Below are 18,165 nucleotides of genomic sequence, written 5' to 3' on the forward strand. Positions count from 1 at the left end.
GAGACAAAGGAATTAGGAAATGCACACTTGTCCCTAAGGACAAGTGGGAGACTGAAGGAAATAATGCCCTTGGTCCAAGTATGCATTCTATGTTAAGTCTAATAAATGCGGTTCAGTATTAATTAACAAGTTAATAATTCAGTGAGATCAAGTGAGCTGAATGCCTAGCTAGAGGCCGCTTCAGTTCAAGTGGAATTAATGATATTAATCCACAGCTTACTCTTGACTGAACCCGTAGGGTCACACAAATAGTACGTAAACGGATCAAGTATTTAATGGCATTAAATACTCCATCTATGAATATTCGGAACCGACGGATCTTGGTTTCAGTGGGAGCTAAGATCGTCACAGGCAAGAAATGAATACTCCGAAAACGATGATATTGCCGGAAACGGAAATATGGATCGTATCGGAAATATAAATATTATCCAAGTCGTAGATGTTGCCGGAAACGGAAACATGGTACGTATCGGAAAATATTATCGGAAATGGAAATATTGCCAGAATCGGAAATATTGCCGGAAACGGAAATATTGTCAGAATCGGAAATATTACCGGAATCGGAAAATAATTTCGGAAACGGAAATATTAAATATTTGTTCGAAACGGAAATTAATTCCGGAATCGGAAATATTAAATATTGTTCGTATCGGAAATGAATTCCGGAATCGGAAAATTTAATCGGAAGCGCATCGTACGAATAAGCATCGGACGAGGCCTGCCGGACGAGGCCCAGCACGAAGCCAGGCCATCGCCCAGCAAGCCAAGCGCGCCGCACAAACAGCCACGCCAGGCCCAGCCCAAGGCCAGGCCCAGCAGGCTGCGCAGCGCGCACAGCGCGCACAGCACGCGCAGCGCGCAGCACGCGCAGCGCGCAGCGCGCGCGGGCGCTGCGTGGGCTGCTGCTCGCGCGCACGCATGGGGGCCCATCGTGGCTGCCGTGCGTGTGTGTGCAAGTGTTTGTGTTCGTGCACGTTTCCTAAAACATGCAGAGTTCGGTTAATGATTAAATTCCTAATTCTATTTGATAAATTAATTAAATTAGAGTTCTTGTAGGATTCTAGGTTTAATTAATTTGTATCTGAATAGGATTTCGATTCCCTTTCCATACCCCTATAAATATGAGGCTAGGGCTCACAATTTATAACAAGTTTCAAAGTATTCAAAAGTGAATTTTTTGAGAGAAAATTAAAACACACATCTTGCTCATAAAAGTGCCGAAATTTTCTAGTACCTTAAGGGCGATTCTAGTTGGTCAATCTTAAGGCGGATCCGGACGTGCTGTGGACTATCTACGGAGGGACGACACTTGGAGTCCTAAAGACTTGTTCTTGTTCGGTTCGGGCGCAGCTAGGGAGGGCACGCAACAAAGAGTATGCATCTAAATTATGCTATATGATTATGTGTAAATAATATGTTGTCCTGGGTTAATGGTTGTTTCCGCATGATCTATGTAATGTCATATGTATCATAACCTAACAAGACGATGGTCAAAGTATTAGACGGAGTGCGTCACACAAGCCATGGTATACGTGACCTGTTTTGCGAGGGTCTCACGAGCCCCCGAGTGATAACATTTGACTTAAGGGTCATCACTTGAAGTGTCGACATATCCCTCACGTGTCATTGGGATTTGTCAACTGATAGTATAGAAACTTCCTCACTTTGTCATTGGAAAGATCTAAAGGTGCGTAGAAACTCCCTCACTTTGTCATTGGGAGTAGCTACAGATGTTTTCGAAATCAAAGATATAAAGTGTAATTGGGCCTGGCCAAGCCTAATGACGAGGTAAAAAATGTTTTTGAAGATTCTCATTTTCAGGGCTAGCTAAACGAGAAAACCCCCTTGTTTTTATGGGACGTAAAACTAAGGAAAATCCCGCACCCTTGTTTTTATAGGACGTAAAACGAAGGAAAATCCAGCACCCTTGTTTTTATAGGACGTAAAACGAAGGAAAATCCAGCACCCTTGTTTTTATAGGACGTAAAACGAAGGAAAATCCAGCAAAAGTTATCGCTGTAGCGACTAAGGACCTGCGCGGTTTAATTGCGCAGACCCCGCCGGCTAAAGTGGCGAGCCTGTCCGCTAAGGGTGGACACCCCGTCCGATAGAAGTGGACAAATCTGTTTTTTTGAAATTTGAAAATAAGGACCTAGGCGGTTTGTGACGTAGACCCCGCCGGCTAAAGATGGCGAACCTGTCCGCTAAGGGTGGACACCCCGTCCGATAGAAGTGGACGAATCTATTTTGAAATTTTTTTGTGTTTATTTTTTGAAAATAAGGACCTACGCGGTTTGTGACGTAGACACCGCCGGCTAAAGATGGCGAGCCTGTTTCATTTTGTTTTTTTTGAAGATTCTATTTTTCGAAACCTGAGGATCTGCGCGGCTAGTGAGGCAGACCCCGCCCGCTGAAGGTTGGCGAGCCTGTCCGCTAAGGGTGGACGTCCCTGAATTCGTTTTTTCGATTTTGGGATTCGCGTGCCGCGATCTTGCCCGATTGAGGTGGGCAAGTCCCTACTTCATTTTTTCTTGTGATTTCTTTTGAGAATTTCTTTTGTTCAATCTTGCAAGAGCGAATTCTTCCGAGGGATGCTCGAATTTAGTTGTAACCTGAATGTGGGTTGACAACGTGCTTAGACAGTCCATTGTCTTGTGGCCATCATCTTTTCATGGTTTTGAGCTAGTCTTTTCGGCTCAATTTTGCCACTACTTGGGTCCTTGATTAGGGGACTATGTATAAGTATCAACGACGACCTATGTCTTGAGGTCGTAAACCGGTTCTTTTTCCTTTGAGATTATCCAAACACGGGACTTTGTACAACGTAGTCTGGGAATATTGTTTTAACTTTGCATACCCCTTTTTTTGAGATATATTTTTTCTTTCGAGCCACCAAGTACTCGTGCTTGGCGGTCAGTTCTTGTCAAAGAGGTTCTTTGGGAATACGCATTTTGTAATGTCCTTGATTGTGTTTGGGATCGTGCTCGTAAGTGCGAGCGATCTTCGTAGTGGTGTGCTACTCTTGACAAAGTCGTGAGGTGCAACTTTCAGTAAGCAAATTGGAAATTTTGAGTCAAATGGATGCGGCAGGGCCCAATAGAAGTTAGGGCCTTTTTTGAGCCTGGGTTCATTTTTGGCGCCCAGGCCTGGGCGTTGAAATAATTCACGCCCAGGTGGGGCGTTGAAAGTGTTGTTTGGGCTGGTCTTTTGATGACACAGTTGAAAGTTCTATGTATTCTCTTCTCTTTTGTTTTTTCTTTATTTTCAGAACGTGATGATTTTCTTGAGAAGCCGTAGCCGATTGGTGGACTACGGTGCTTGTCGCTTTGGGGCGATTATTTTAAGGAACTGTTGCTCTTTAAGGCGTACAGTTATTGCAACAGTTGGGCGAGTCTATATGGCCCGAGGAACATACCTTGAGGCGTAAGACTTTGATCGCTCTTGTATATATTTTTTTTCTTTTGAATGCGTTCGTGAATGATGACATGTATGTGCAAACGAGTGTTCATAGAATTGCCGTTGTGTGCGATCCATTAATCAGTTTGCTTGAATCAATTTTTTTTTGAACAATGACTGATTGTGAATAGTTCGCTTAGAAGCTTGATAGGGTCAGGCCCATTCATGAAGTGGGCTCAAACATCGTGCCCTTTTGATTGTTCAAACAATTGCTTCGATATATATATATTTTTATTTTGCTATGGTCGTTTCGTAGCTTGGAGCCCCCAAGCATGCATGTTGGGATGCTTCCTTTTGGCGTACGATTTTTGTAGGTTCTTGCGAGAAAGATACCTTGGGGTTCCGCTCGTGTAGGTGCGAGCTATCCCTTTCGTGGTAGGTAATATTTTGCTACCTTTAATCCTTAATGTAGAAGTCGTGTGGCTTGCATTTTGAATTTGGGCGATAAGTAGTCTTTGCCTCTTTTACACATGCTCTTGGTCGTGCTTGCATTAGTGCAATATGCCTTACTCTCTTTTTTAGACTTGTACCATGGGATGGTTGAACTTATGGTGCAACGTAGGCTTGTGTGGCCTAACGGCGTGTCTTAGAACATTCCTCCAAGCGTTAGGATATCATTATTATTTTTGCATTGGAGTACTTCATCGCGCCCGGTTCAGGTGCTCGAACAAGTGTAGCACCTTCTGCGTGGGTTTGCACGGCTTATTACTTCGTTCGATGGGAGGATTCATAGGTGTTTCTTTCTTATTTTTATCTGGGCAAAATTTGACAAGCAGAAAGATTCAACGCCCAGGCTGGGGCGTTAAAGATATCGGCGCCCAGCTCTGGGCGCTGAAAATGATTTCTTGGCAGAGTTTTGACAGTTCTTATCCTTGATTTTTTTCTTTCGCTTTTGCTTTGGAACGAGGTAGACTGTGTAACGGGCGCTTGTAGGGCGAGCGTTATGTGCAGTAGTTTGATCGGAGTTTTGGTGACTCGCGATTTTTAGTTACCCTTGTTAGTGGGGTGACTTTATATATTCTAAGTAGTGCTTTAGAATTTGGGAGGGGTTGTAGCCATTCTAAGGTTCGTTTTACACGATTAAGCTTAGGATTGTGCCCCTATGATATATGTATAGCATTAGCGTCGAGAATTTGCGATAAAATCGTCATTTCGAGCATTTTTAGAGTGTTTTTTTTCTCAAGCCTCCAACTGTAGCTACGGGATTGGCTTGGTGCTATAATGCTTTGCATACGTTTTTATGCATTCATGGTGACATGGATCATGAATAGTTGAACCAGACTCGTTTAGTGCGAGGTACGTTCGAGTAGTGATTTTGCTGCTTCTCTTGTAAATGTCGTATTGTGCGACATTGCCATGGTTAAGGTAGTCACATGTTGAAGTGTGCCTTGTCCAAAAGCTAGGTGCCTTTCTTTACCCATAATCATATTTGGAAATCCTTTGACTCACTTGCAACATTGAGATAAACGCATACTTAGCTTAAACCAACGACGCTTTGTTATGTTCGAAAAAGTCTTTTGAAAATCATTTGAAAATTATTTAAAATTCGAGTCCTATTGTGTATAATCCGAGGTGTCCTAAGTAGGTTGACTTATAGAAGGGTTCGTACAGGATTATATGAGTGAATCAAAATACTGTTACGATTTATGAAATGCTGTCTAAGGATTTGCTGGAAGCCAGGGTGCAGGTGTCAAGATATTACTTGTGCCCGTTTGGCATATGCTTTTAGGCTTTTAGGGCCATCTTTTCCAGAATTGCGGGAATATAAACCGTTTTCAAATTGACTTAGATTTACTTGGTGTATGTCTGCACAAAAAGTCAAGGTATACTTAGTTCTTTCCCTAGCTCTTTCATTTCAATTTTTAGCCCCCAGTTGCTGTTTATGTCTTCCCATTAATAATGTTTTCAGATTTTGATTTTAGATGCCCGTGTCATATGTATGAGTAGGGTGAGCCTTGGTTAAGTGCCAAGTCCTATTGACAATGTCTGTTTTTTCAAAGGGGATTCCCAAGCATTTGAATTACCATGAACGGGTGCCCTGAGTTCGAAGGAACGATGGGGCGACGCCGTAGAACAATGCTCTTTATTGCAAGCTTACTGCCTTTACTACTTGTTGGCGATCATGACTGTGTCTAGTGGTGAAAGAAGGTTTTTAAGCGAACGACTATGTCTAGTGGTGAAAGAAAGTCTTTAAGTGAGTTAGTTCGCTTTAGGGAGGGTCAAGTCGAGTACTTTAGAGGTCATGGACGCTTGCGTTAGCCCCCATTCAATTGAGGCTGAGTGATCTTTTGAGTCTTGGCTAAGTGCCTAGGAGTGTGAGTGCTCCTTCTGGCAAGGGTACGTGCCCTTATTATTTTTCGATGTGTGCTCATTAATTTGGCATCTTGGTGACTTGGATTCTTCCTTTGACTTAAATTTTTCTTTCGACTTGGGATGCAAGTAATTATATTTCAATAAGGGATTTCTATTTTTATTCTTGTTATTCTATAGGCTTTAATATTTTTGCAAATTGGTTGGACCGAATCATGGATTGCCTACGTATCCGCCTTAAATAGATTTAATTTGGAATCAGGTCTTGCGTAGTTCTTAGCCTAGAAAATGGTTTCATAGAATGCCGATTTTAAACAAGTATGTTCTGAGGTGGAAACATATTATTTGAAACGGTAAAATAAGTGAAGTTTATTATTATTTAAATCTGCTGCCTTGCCGTAAGCCAAAAAATTTGTTTTATATTTTTGAGTACATGTATTTTCTTTTCATGTGTTTTTTTTTTTGGTACGTATACCTGAATACGTGTTGTACCCCTCCAAGTGTTCGTTATTTTTCCGTGCATGTGCGGATAAAATGACGAGCACTTCTGGAAAAAAATTTCAGCAAGCAGAGAGATTCGGCACCCAGGCTTGGGCGCTAAAGATTTCGGCGCCCAGCTCTGGGCGCTGAAAATGGTTTCTGGGCGGATATTTTTTGGTGCGCTAAATGCTTCTTTATTTTTCTTTTTAGACTAACTTTAGAGGCGCTTTTGCAAAGTTTCTTTTTTATTATTCACATTTTATTATTTTTTTTGCACTTTTCATTTGTTTCCTTTTTTTTTTTTTGTGACTCAAGACGGCTTGAAAGATGGGTTGAATGAGATAGGAGAATTTGTATAGTGTTGGTCAAGCATGAGGATTATATCTGCTAGGGCTCACAATTTGCAGCTTCGTGCTAGTGTTACAAGGCCAATGAGCAGCATGGGGACGGCTCAAGGGTATATCAACAGGATGTATCCACACAAGTTATATGGTCATTATGCTAATGGTGGTATAAGAGCAGGTTTTGGAAATAAGGGGTATGACGCACGTGTCAATGGCCGTGCGTGGTTTGCGGTTGACAACGAGTTCAAGAACAAGAGTCGAGGTAATGGTTTCTTGGGTCATGGCAATGAGAACATGGATAGGTTAAATGAGCTGAACAGGGACCCCGGAGCGAAGGCGTCTAAGAGCATAAGGATTGGAAAGGGTAGACATCGTAGAATTTTATGATTTGGATTGGTTGACTCAATTCTTTTCCTTCGTTTTACTTGTGTAAATTTCGCACTTTGGGAGGTACGGGCTAAGTATTTCATGGCTTGCTCTTTTCGCTCTCCCTTTTCTCTTTCTATTTTTTTCTTTTTTGCTCGGGATTTCCCCCCTCAACATAAACTTTTTTATTTGGGCTAAAAGGTAGATGGTTGTGGTCTTTGAGTCACGAGGCGAGACTGAATGAGCCTCGTTTGGTAGGCCTATAGTGAACCTTTTAATTTTAGTAGGCCTAGGGTGGACCTTTAAATTGTCTTACTTTGCAAGCGTATTTAGTCGTTTCTTAAAATGTGCAAATAGCGTAGATTCAAAATGTTATTTTTACCTTATTGAAATTTAACGAAAGAATTACATCGAAGATAATTTTTTGCTTCTTTTCAGAATCTGGTTTCCGGGATTTAACTGGAAGTTGTGATTTAGACTTGAACTTTCATTAATTTTTCTGATTATAACCCGTGTATGAATACAAGGAGGTGGCCTAGACTCAAAATAATGACATGGCGTAAGCCTATAATACTTGACCAAGCGACTCTCAGACTTAGGCTAATTGGACCATAACTTTCGTTGGTTGACACTTTAGATTTTAACCCTTGGGTGTTCATTTGTCATGCGCCATTTTGCTTAATGTTGGCAAGGTAGTTAATTGGGGAGATCGAATTTTTATTTTTGCAAGACTAGAATCATTAGTGCGGCTTCTCTCTTAGTGTGTATTGCTTTACCCCAATGGTAGCCTTATGGTATGCCGATTTGGGTATTTTCATGGTTGGTCATGTTGCATTCATGGAAAATCTTTTAGTCCGTACTTAGTAGTATTTCAAGGAGTGAGTGACTCGAGAGGACTATGATAGTCGTGACCCAATGTGATTATAAGCCTTGGGGCCATTAATTTTTCTTTTCCAATGGTATTAACACCTTAGGTTCACTTTGGGGGGTTGTGCGACTATGGGGGAATGATTTTCAGAATGTGACCGTTTCCATTTTATATAACATATTCTTTTTATGGGTGAGAGAGAGTATTGAGGCCGTAGACTCTTAGCAAGTGATGACAATTACATATGCGTGCTTATTGATTTAAATGTTAGGAAGGGAGACTCAATATGGTTTAACCTTTTGACTTGCAGAACGACACCAAACATTAGGACCGATTCTATGGATAAGACAACTAAGACTTAGGATTTGGATTGTATTTTGGCATAGCCTAGTCTAGACTCGGATTTATTTGAACATTTATTTTTTTTCTTGAAAACTTTATTCGAACATTATTTTTTGAATATTTTGCCCATGTGACATTCAAGGTCGTTTAATTAGCATGCTCGGTTTTGGTGCCGAGCATTGTCGTCGTAGGAGGCCTAACAACGACACAAAGAATTATATTTTTTTTTAGTCGCTTTTAGAGTCGAGTGCCTTTTCATACGCCCCTGCAGCAATTTTTACGAAAAGTTTTTTTGGTACGTATATTTTTTCATGCGCGGGCACCGAGGCTGCTGTGCCTGACCAAAAGGCCAGGCAGCAACTTCAGCGCCCAGCAGTGGGCGTTAGAAATGTTGGCGCCCAGCCAGGGGCGTTGAAAATGCGTCCCTGGCTGGTTCTCGTTTCCTGTTTGCGTATACTTTTGTTTTTGCGACTTTAGTTTTGCGTGCTTGCCTTATAACGTCCTTTAAGCGTTGTGCAGCGTTTGTGGGATTCGTTACAGGTCATCCCGAGCGTCGCTTATTTTTGTGGCGATCGTTCGGGTTTGTGGAACACGTATTTTGGTATAACTATTTGGCCAATTGGTTTATCAATGTTTGGGTAATTTTTTTTAAGGTCGTTGGTTTTCTAACATTGTTTGTCTAGCATTATTCGTATGCACAATCATAACATAGTCACATAGTTCGCTACACATAACTACATTACAAACATGAATTTGAAAATTAAATATGTCACGTAGTTTATGATAGGCTTCTATGGGTAGTTATTTGCGCCTGGCTTGGTACCGCTTCTATCGTAGATCCAACACATGCCCCGGTCGAGGTAGTGTCTTCAACAGACGAATTTTGCCCAAGAGGCCAACCCGCAAGTGCAAGCCAAGGGGGCATGCAGGCGAGAGGGACCTAATGAGCGAGCGATTGTGTTCGGGATAGGTGTACTACCTGCACAAGTACCGAGTGGGAAACATGCGCGGCGTATGCACCCCCTATTGGCGGAAAAAAGTGTCCTTAGTCCCAACTCCCGAGGGAGCCGAGATTCGTTATGCGGTTCTGCCCGTTCACATTAATATGCTGATTTTCAGGTCGTCCCAACTTGATGGGGAAATAAACGCGGGGTAGGATCGTTTCACCCTTCGGCTATTTTGATTACCTACAAGCACGAGTATTTCCTTCACTATCCCCAGCGGAGTCGCCACTATGAGGGGGTCGAAAAAGCACGAGGCTAATGCGTGACCTCGTCCCTCGTGGGTGTGACGATTCTTTTTATTCAATCAAGTGAAATTGGATTTCCTGTGAGTATACACCCAATTGACTAGTAATATAGGAGTCGTCATTCAGTTTTTAACGACAATGAGAAAAACTGACAAACCCGGTTATCGTGACATAAAGGGAGTGCAATTATGTTTGACCACGACGGCCGTAGGTTCCCTCAACATACACCCGCAAGGTAGAGATTGAGGGTTCGGGGGACTGTAACTACCGAGAGGAGTAATTCGCTCGTCGATAACTCCAGAGGCAGGATATCCTTACTAGCTCAGCATAAATAATTGAAGGGACATGCGTTAACTATTAAACTAATCTGAGTTGATTTTAGCAATATGCAACATATAATACTAATTCGATCATGATTATCTGATTTAAATAGCATTAAGGGACCTAGCATGATAATCCGATTTCCCAAAAATATCATATTTGTTAGGCGTGATAGAACAATCAGATTAGGTTAGTTTAAAAGTTCATAAAAAGGGCGAGGAAAGCAGTTAAATCATCGAAAAGGGACACATTACGACGCACCCTTGAGAGGTGCGTCACGGTTCTCAGAAAACTAACCACTTTGACTTTGCTATTTCTCCTTTTTATTTAACGAATCTCAATTATGGGACAGGAAACGTTCTGTTCGATTTATGTATCGATTGCAACAGAACGCGTGAACAATTTCGCAGCGTGAGGCTTAGGCTTATGAGTTGGAGTCAATACTCATAATATGAATTGTGTGTTGTTGTGTGTTCTTTTCACGTCGAATTTAGGGGTCTATTTATAGGGAAGAGTTCGTGGAAAGATAGGATTGCAAAGTTCTAATCCACAAAGAATTAGGAAAAAACACGTACCCAGGTATTTTCAGCGCCATGGCTGGGCGTCAAAGATTTCGGCGCCCAGCTCTGGGCGTTGAAAATATGATCCAGGCAATTTCAGCGCCCAGGGCTGGGCGTTGAAATTGCTGTTTGGGCCGTTTCTTTGTCAGATTCGGATTCCTGAAATCCGTAGAGTTTGAGATTTAATCGAGTCTTTTAGCGCGTATCAATTTTATGACGGAATGCGTCTGAGACCGTTACGAACTCTAGGATCGTTAGGATTTTAATTAATACGTAACTCTTATTTCCGAATCATATTAGGAATAGGATTCTCGCAGTTTTCTATGTCATTTAGGATTTATGTTGGAATGCAACACCTAATTCTGACAGGTTTCTATTCTTTATGATTTGCCACTTTTAGAAGCTATCTTTTACGACAGTTACTATTTTTAGCAGGTTTCCATAAATAGCAAATTTCGGGTGAAATGGAATGGGGAATCGAGATTCGTTTATTTCATAGGAGATGCGTTGTCAAGTGGAGATTTATGCTTTCATCATCGAACCTTTCCCTTTCGGGAATGGGGACAAAAGTAGGTGTCTACAACGTGGAGACACCTGAAGACTCAGGTAACTAGGTTGGAGTAATTCCCTCTCCTCAAATTAGTAAAAATTTGGTCATGAGTTGAAGTTGTGGAAGACCTGCAAATAGAAAAAGACTTGTGAAATCAAGACATTTATAGATTCAAGTTGTAAATAGTACTATTTAGAATAAATTATAAGGTGAGAGAATATTCTATGATAAAGTCCCTTAACTAGAGAGTTTCCGTATCAGAGAGCTCTGAGCTAGTTCTCTGAACAAAACTGAGAAACATGGAGTATAAGATTTCTTTAGTGGAATTCTTGAAAAGACAACACATGAAAAATGTGCTTCTATGTTCTGAACATAAGCTTGTATCTTAAAAGGAGGATAAGAACTTTATAATATTTTCAAGTTTGTCGGTTGATTATTCTTCAAAAACCTGGAAAACTGTTGACATGGAAAAGAAAGTACGACATAAATCTATTATTGATGTTCTTAATTCTTAAATAAATATGACCTTGTATGAGAATAATAACAACGTTAATTCAAAATACCGCATCTTATTTACAGCCTTAGAAACAACCATCTCTCGCTCTGACAAGGAAGCCTGATGTGGTAACTACAACATACAACCTGCATATATAAACGAGGTCATGTTGAAATGTGAAGGGAGAGCTTTACTAAAAGATATTTTTTAACCAAGGATTATATATGTTTCTATAAACAATTAACGAGTATGATAATGCAACCTTTGCAATAGCTTTATCACCATCTTCACTGAAGCTTAGTAATTCTTTCAGAGACTTAATATTTGACTCTGGATCTTCAAGTATGGCAGAACCTAACTCTGCAACTTCATGTTGTTTAGTTTGAGCTATTTCAGTAGCTAGCTATGAGATATTATTTCACTTCAGCTTATACAACCAACAAGTGTAATTAGTAACAAAGGAATAAATCTAAAGAAAGAATAAACATTCTTTACACAATAAGGACATTTCATCTAATACAGACACTATCTACTGACAACAGAAAATCAAGGAAGATCTATACGAATCCTTAATTGGCATTGACCAAGATTGTATCTAAAATGCCCAATATTTGCAAGATATGTTCTATAGTTAAGTCTGTGTCCTAAACATTTGCACAAGACACAACCCAAGCAACTGTAAAATTCCAGTGTGATAAAGGCATTAAAGTGTACAACTATTAGAGTAAGTTCACTAGAGGGAATTCAATCCAAAACCAAGGGAGGAGAAGTCAATCCCCGGTCCTACAGTTTCAAAATGCCAACCATAGTTCATAAATTCTTTCAGAAATTCTAAAATACAACAAAAAAATAGAAATCCAAAGTAGCTGCAATTGACACTAAGAAATTAACAATAAATGTAAATTGAGTGGCATCCCAAATTGCCTTTATTTTTTTATAGCAGATCCAACCTAATAATATACAAAGGTTCCCTAAAAATCCCCAAAAAACATACGGAGTATATATTCATATTTTCGAACAAAGTAAAGCAAAATTAAAAAATTTCAGACGCAAATTTGTCACGAGCTCAAGAAACGTGAACTAATTCAATAACAAATTGATAAAATTCAAACCAAACGCCACCAAAATACACAGTATATGAACAACGAGCATTTGTACATCCCAATCTTAGTATTCAATCAATTGAAGATTTAAAAAAACTACGGATTCTTAAATGGTTATTTGGATTGGAAGAAAAAAAAACTATTGGATACGGAGTAGGTCATTATTTCCCCTTATCATTAACAGAATATGAATTCGTAATTTTCCAATAGAAATTAGTAGGCATAAAACAATTAACCCCAAATCTCCTAGAGGACTAACCGACTAACGATTAAGATTTCTCAAACCAACGCTGGATGCTCTAGTCGCCGGTCCAAGTAAGAAAAGGGTTTGAATAGAAAGGGTTAAAATAGCACAAAATCATAGCAACAAAAACCCTAAAAATCGAAACTACCTTGGGAAAAATGATAATTACCTGATACTGGTAAGATGGAGGGAAAGGGACTGAGGGAGAGTTTAGGAAGGGAGAGGTAGCAGAGTAGGAGGACAAGGTAGCAGAGTAGCGGACAAGGTAGCACAGAGTTACCCTCTCTGATTCTGCTGCTGTTGTGGAGGAGATGGGACGGAAAGTGAGAAGGTTCGCCTGACTTGATCAGAGGAGGCAGTTTATCGTGGTGAGGAGAGGAGGATGGCGTAGCGGTATTTTCGTCTTTTCGCGTGTAATTCAAACTTTGAGCCCGTTTCCTACGTGGAGTCCGTTACGGGATGAGGTGGAGGAAAGAATTGGGTAACTGAGTAAAACTGTGTCTCTCTCCTCGAATTTCTGGTTTGGTTTCTCTCTCTTCACTCCTCGATTTTTCTCCCTCTCTTCACTCTCTTTCTTTGTCCTCTCAAAGAACTTGAGTAACCGGCAGAATTCCGAGTTTGGGCGAATTATTCTACAACTGTGTGGTCGCGAGGTTGAAGCGTAATTTGTTAATCGCGAATTTTTTTCGAGGTAATGAAACCCTAATTCTAAAAGTTCAATTTTTTGATTTTTTGTAAGATTTTCGTGTGTGAATTTGGGTATGGAGGAAATTATTTCTATGATTTTGATTTTGAGTTCCCTAAGATGGATTAGGAATTCGTTTTGTGAGTTTATTTCGTATTTTGATATTCGTTCACAAAGTTTATGAGTAGATGGATTTTATTTTTGTTCTTGATGGAATTGACATTTTGTTTTAGCAAACGTGTTTTTGAAGTTCAATTGATGGATTGAGTGTGAGCTATTTAGTTTTTATATTCGAGTATTAGGTAGGATTGCGGAAAGATTTAATTTTTGAGGGTGTTTTGAATCGAGAATCATGTTTGTTGATTTATTTATATTAGCATATAATACTAATTATATATTATCAACATGATGATGTGTGTGAATGTTAATTTTGCCCAAATCTTCAGTGGACCCTCATTGGACACAAAATGGGGGGAGTAATAATAACATAGATGATGTGTGTGTTTGAAAATGATTATTTGTTGTGGTGTTTGAAAATGATTATTTGTGATAACATAGAAAAGACATTGAATTGATTAATTGTTCCATATGAAATTGTTAGTAGTGATGCATTTGTTTATTAGTGTTGATTGCTGATATTTAATTCGGTTGAACTTGTAGAATGGGGGGCAACATGAAGGTTGTTGCATCTAAGAGGAAAGGTGATACGAAGAAAGCTGGGGCAGTAAAGAATAGGAATAGGGCGGTAAGGATCATATTATTTAACTATTTAATGTGTAATGTTTTTAATTACTAAAAATGTAATATTGTTGGTTGTTTGACAGAGTATCCTCCATACTATACTTGGTGCTGTTCCCGGGAAGAAACCTAGTGATCCCGCAAGAATGATCAAGAGGGGTGGGAAGAGAAAGAGGTCTTACAAGATAGATGATGACGGTGATGATTCGGTGGAGGATGATGATGACTGTGGAGAGAGTAGCGAGGAAGAAGATGAATCTGCCTTTGAGTCATCTGCGTCATCTTATTCTTCCCAACGCAGTGATGATGAAGTTGATGAACAAAGGAGGCAAAAGAAAAAAAAAGGGCAAGGCTAAGATTGAGGAATCGGATGATGAAGTTGATGATGAAGAAGAAGAAGATGATGATGATGATGATGACATGTCTGAAGATGAAGAGGAAGAAAGAAGAATAAGGCGGAAGAAAGGGAAGGGCGTGAAGGAAAAAGTGAAGCGTAAAAGGCAAAAGGTATAAATGTTGGTGTAGTTAATTTAAACTTGTATCTGATATTAACAATTTGTATATTAAGATTAATTCTTTTTGGTTTCAGGTTGTGAAGCGTAAGAGTACGAGTAAGATGACCAATGGAGAGTCAGTGAGGTCATTTGGACTCGTGGTATCGACTCAGCTTGAAATGTGTCCTAAGGTAATATCATGCCTTTTCATTTGGTTTCAGGTTCTTGATTGCTGAATTTGGTTCTTAATTGCTGAATTTGGTACTTGATTTTCATTTTGTCATGAATGTTGCTTCAAAGTTCAGTCCCTTGTATTAATTTGTTTGTGTTGTTTGTGATGCATGCTTTTTTATTGTTTAGAGTTTGTGCCAAGTTTCACGAGTTATAGTCTCCTGTTTTCAAACAAACGTTTCATATATTCTGTTTGTATTTTTATTAACCTTTAGATTTACTTTTGTGCATAATATTTATGGACTGAATATGTTTATTGTAGGCACCGAACATTGTTTGTCGGGTCGAGGCATTTGTGAAGGTCTTAAGTAAGCTAGACAATTCTAGGAAGGAAGAAGTTATCAAAATGGGTTTTGGGGGGCTTTTGGAGTTTAAGATGCGATGGGTAGATAGGAAGTTTTGTTATTGGTTGTTGACTAGGTTAGGGGCTGATGGTGATGTCGAATTTGGAGATGGTAATGTGTTTAAGTTTAAACCAATTGATTTCAGGCATATCTTTGGGTTGCCTTTTGGAGGTAAGGAGGTACCTGGGGATGTTGATTACGAGGATGTAGGAATGGTAAGAGACGTTCAGGAGATCCTGAACCTATATGGGGTAAATCTTGATGATCCTAAGCGTGCGACTTTCTTGCTGTCGAAGGTTGTAAAAGCTTTATCTAGTGGTTGTGGTCAACCTCTAAGCAGTGACCAAGATAAGAAAGCTTTTAGGACTTTGTTCCTGATAATTGTGTTAGGATTTGTATTATGTCCTACCACGACGAGCACTGTCCTATCTCCTCAGTTAATGGCTGCTGTGGTGGTGACTGAGAAGGTAGAGGAGTATGATTGGTGTTCGTGGGCATACAACTGGTTAATGGAACGTGCTACGACATTTTCAAGAAAGTTTGAGCAGAAAGGTTATGTGTCTGGATGTGGTGGCTGTGTTGTTGCTTTGATGGTAAGTTATTTTGATTTTCATAGACGTATATTACAAAATTTATTTCATAAATGTGGAGTAGAGTATTGTGGATATTTATATATTATTGGATACCTTTGCAGATATTTTACCTAGATCGTTTGCGTCTGGGATCTTCTCAAAAGTTGGATGTATATCCTAGAATCAAGGCGTGGGGGAAAAAAGATTTGTCGAAGGCTATAGAGGCCGACAAGACAAGGAAAGGCGACTACGGTAAACTGATGGTAAGATATATTATTTTTATTATTTAAGTCATCAGGTTATTTTTTATTATTCAAGTCATCAGATATATTATTTTTATTATTCAATTCAAGTCATCAGGTTACATTAAATGGTTACAATTTTATTATTCGTTTTGACAAGAGCGTTTAATTGCAGTCTCGGAAGGTGACATACAGTGGTGATAAAGGCAATTTGAGGAGAAGTGTTAGTGGTGTTACCCGAGATGTTGTCCCAACACATGTAGGTGTTACAACAACAACAACAACAGATGGGGTAGTTGCAACAGGGGGAGGTGATCTTAGGAGTCAAGGTCCCTTCGATGATAGGATGGTGTATCAGTTGGCTGCGCAGGTATTTGCTTTTTAGTTGTTGTTGTTGGTTTAGAGTTGTTGGTTTAGAGTTGTTCGTTTAGAGTTGTTGGTTTAGAGTTGTTCGTTTTAGGTATTTGCGCAGGTTTTTCATATTTTCTTATTTTCCTGTGTTTAGGTTTTACATGAATTAAAACCCCAGCTGGAGCAGATGATTTTCAACGCTTGTCGAGCTAGTGGGTGTGGTGGGAATAGTGGTCATGGACTTGGACTAGGACTTGGACTTGGACTTGGAGTTGGTGGGAGTAGTGCACCTGCTGCCGGTGCTGCTGTTGGACAATTTGGGGGACATGCTGGTGGTCCTTGGGGCATGTTAGGCAGAGGTGCTCAGGGTGCTGTACCTGGTGGTGGTGCTTGGGGAACACACCCTAGTTCTGGTGTGTTAGGTGATTCCTCCCAAATGAACCGAACTTGTCCAATTAATGAGGCTTTTTTAAGGGAGAACGATGATGTTATCCAAGTCAATGATCAAAATGTTCCCTTGAGAGACGCAATTCATGACATTGCTGAGTCATGTATGAAGGGGTTTGATTTGGAAAAGGATCCAAGTCATCAGGTTATTTTTTCTGAAGAGTCTATTCCTAGTACACCTGTCCATAACGCTGCATTGAAATCGGATTCCAACACAGTTGACGGAAAGCAGGTAGTAAACACTGAAGGTCCAGGACGAGCAGGGAACACTCAAAATCTGGAGGTCCAGGACGAGCGGAGTATAATTAGTGAAGGTGGTGCAACTGCAAATAAGAGAGTCAGTTGTAGACCAACTAGCAGTTTGACCGAAGAAGTGTGCCTGCTGTCTTCTAGTAGGGGAAAACAATCTGAGATGGAATCGCGTATGGACATGTTCATTCGAAGTTGGCGTAACCTTAGAGATTTGAACAAGTATGGTTTATTTACAAAAGTTGACTTTATTTATAAAAGTTTAGTGTAGTTGACTTTATTTATAAAAGTTTTGTTTAGTTGACACTTTCTAATTCCCCAAGTTTAATCTGGTTTTGTGTGCAGCCCTGGTGAAGTGTTGGTAAGATGTGATGGGGCGGAAGCAGATCAACGCGATTGTTATCTTACAATGATGGTAAAGGAATGTGTGAGTTTCGGATATGTGAGGATGGCCTCGGCATTGTATACTAAAACCTGGAGGGAGAAGGAATTCGTTGGCGGAAGTCATAGGATCTTGCTTAGTCCAGATTTTTCGGTAAGTGTAAATATAATAAAAAATTTGATTTGATAATATGTTTTTAATGTACTAGTCATGACGGTTATGTACTATTATATATTAACAGGCAAGGGTGTTGGCTCCAAGAGACCCTCCTTTTATGATTGCCCGAAAGTATGGCAAGATTGTTAGTGGCATTCCAGCTTCGGCCATAAGCTTGGTTGGTTTTCTAATTATAATTTTTATAACTGCAAGTTTTTATAACTGCACTTGCTAATGAACTAGTTGCAACAGATTTTTGTTCCAGTTTTGGACGAAAAAAACTCCCACTGGTGGTGTGCCTGTTTTGATCTCGAACACAAGAGAATCAGCTTGATTGATTCCATTCATAAAAACCCTGTAGAAAACTATGCCGATGCCTTATCCGAGCTGGTAATTATTTCTTAATGTTGACCCTTTTGTGTGTTCAATTTTTTTCGAGACTGAATGGAGTAGGAGGAGTAAGTTAAACTCGTTTCTTTGTAGGTGAACGTAGTTGATATTATGTTGGAGATCAATGGGAATAGCTGGACACCAGGGAATATGAGTACGTGGGTGAAGGACCGAATTGAGATAGTTGAGCCAACT

General features: G+C 39.9%; 1 long non-coding RNA gene across 2 annotated transcripts; it reads right to left on the reverse strand.

The window, feature by feature from the left end:
* Positions 1-11,016: 11,016 nt before the first annotated feature.
* LOC110786465 (uncharacterized) lies at positions 11,017-13,368 on the reverse strand. Of its 2 annotated transcripts, XR_002532874.2 has the most exons (3): positions 12,859-13,089; positions 11,605-11,769; positions 11,017-11,488 (listed from the first exon to the last, which is right to left on the reverse strand). It is a non-coding gene; the product is annotated as an uncharacterized lncRNA (long non-coding RNA). The 2 variants fall into 2 exon arrangements; XR_008924044.1 differs by having other exon boundaries at positions 11,605-13,368.
* Positions 13,369-18,165: the final 4,797 nt, after the last annotated feature.

The sequence above is a fragment of the Spinacia oleracea genome, chromosome 6, assembly GCF_020520425.1.
Source record: "Spinacia oleracea cultivar Varoflay chromosome 6, BTI_SOV_V1, whole genome shotgun sequence".
NCBI lineage: Eukaryota > Viridiplantae > Streptophyta > Magnoliopsida > Caryophyllales > Amaranthaceae > Spinacia > Spinacia oleracea.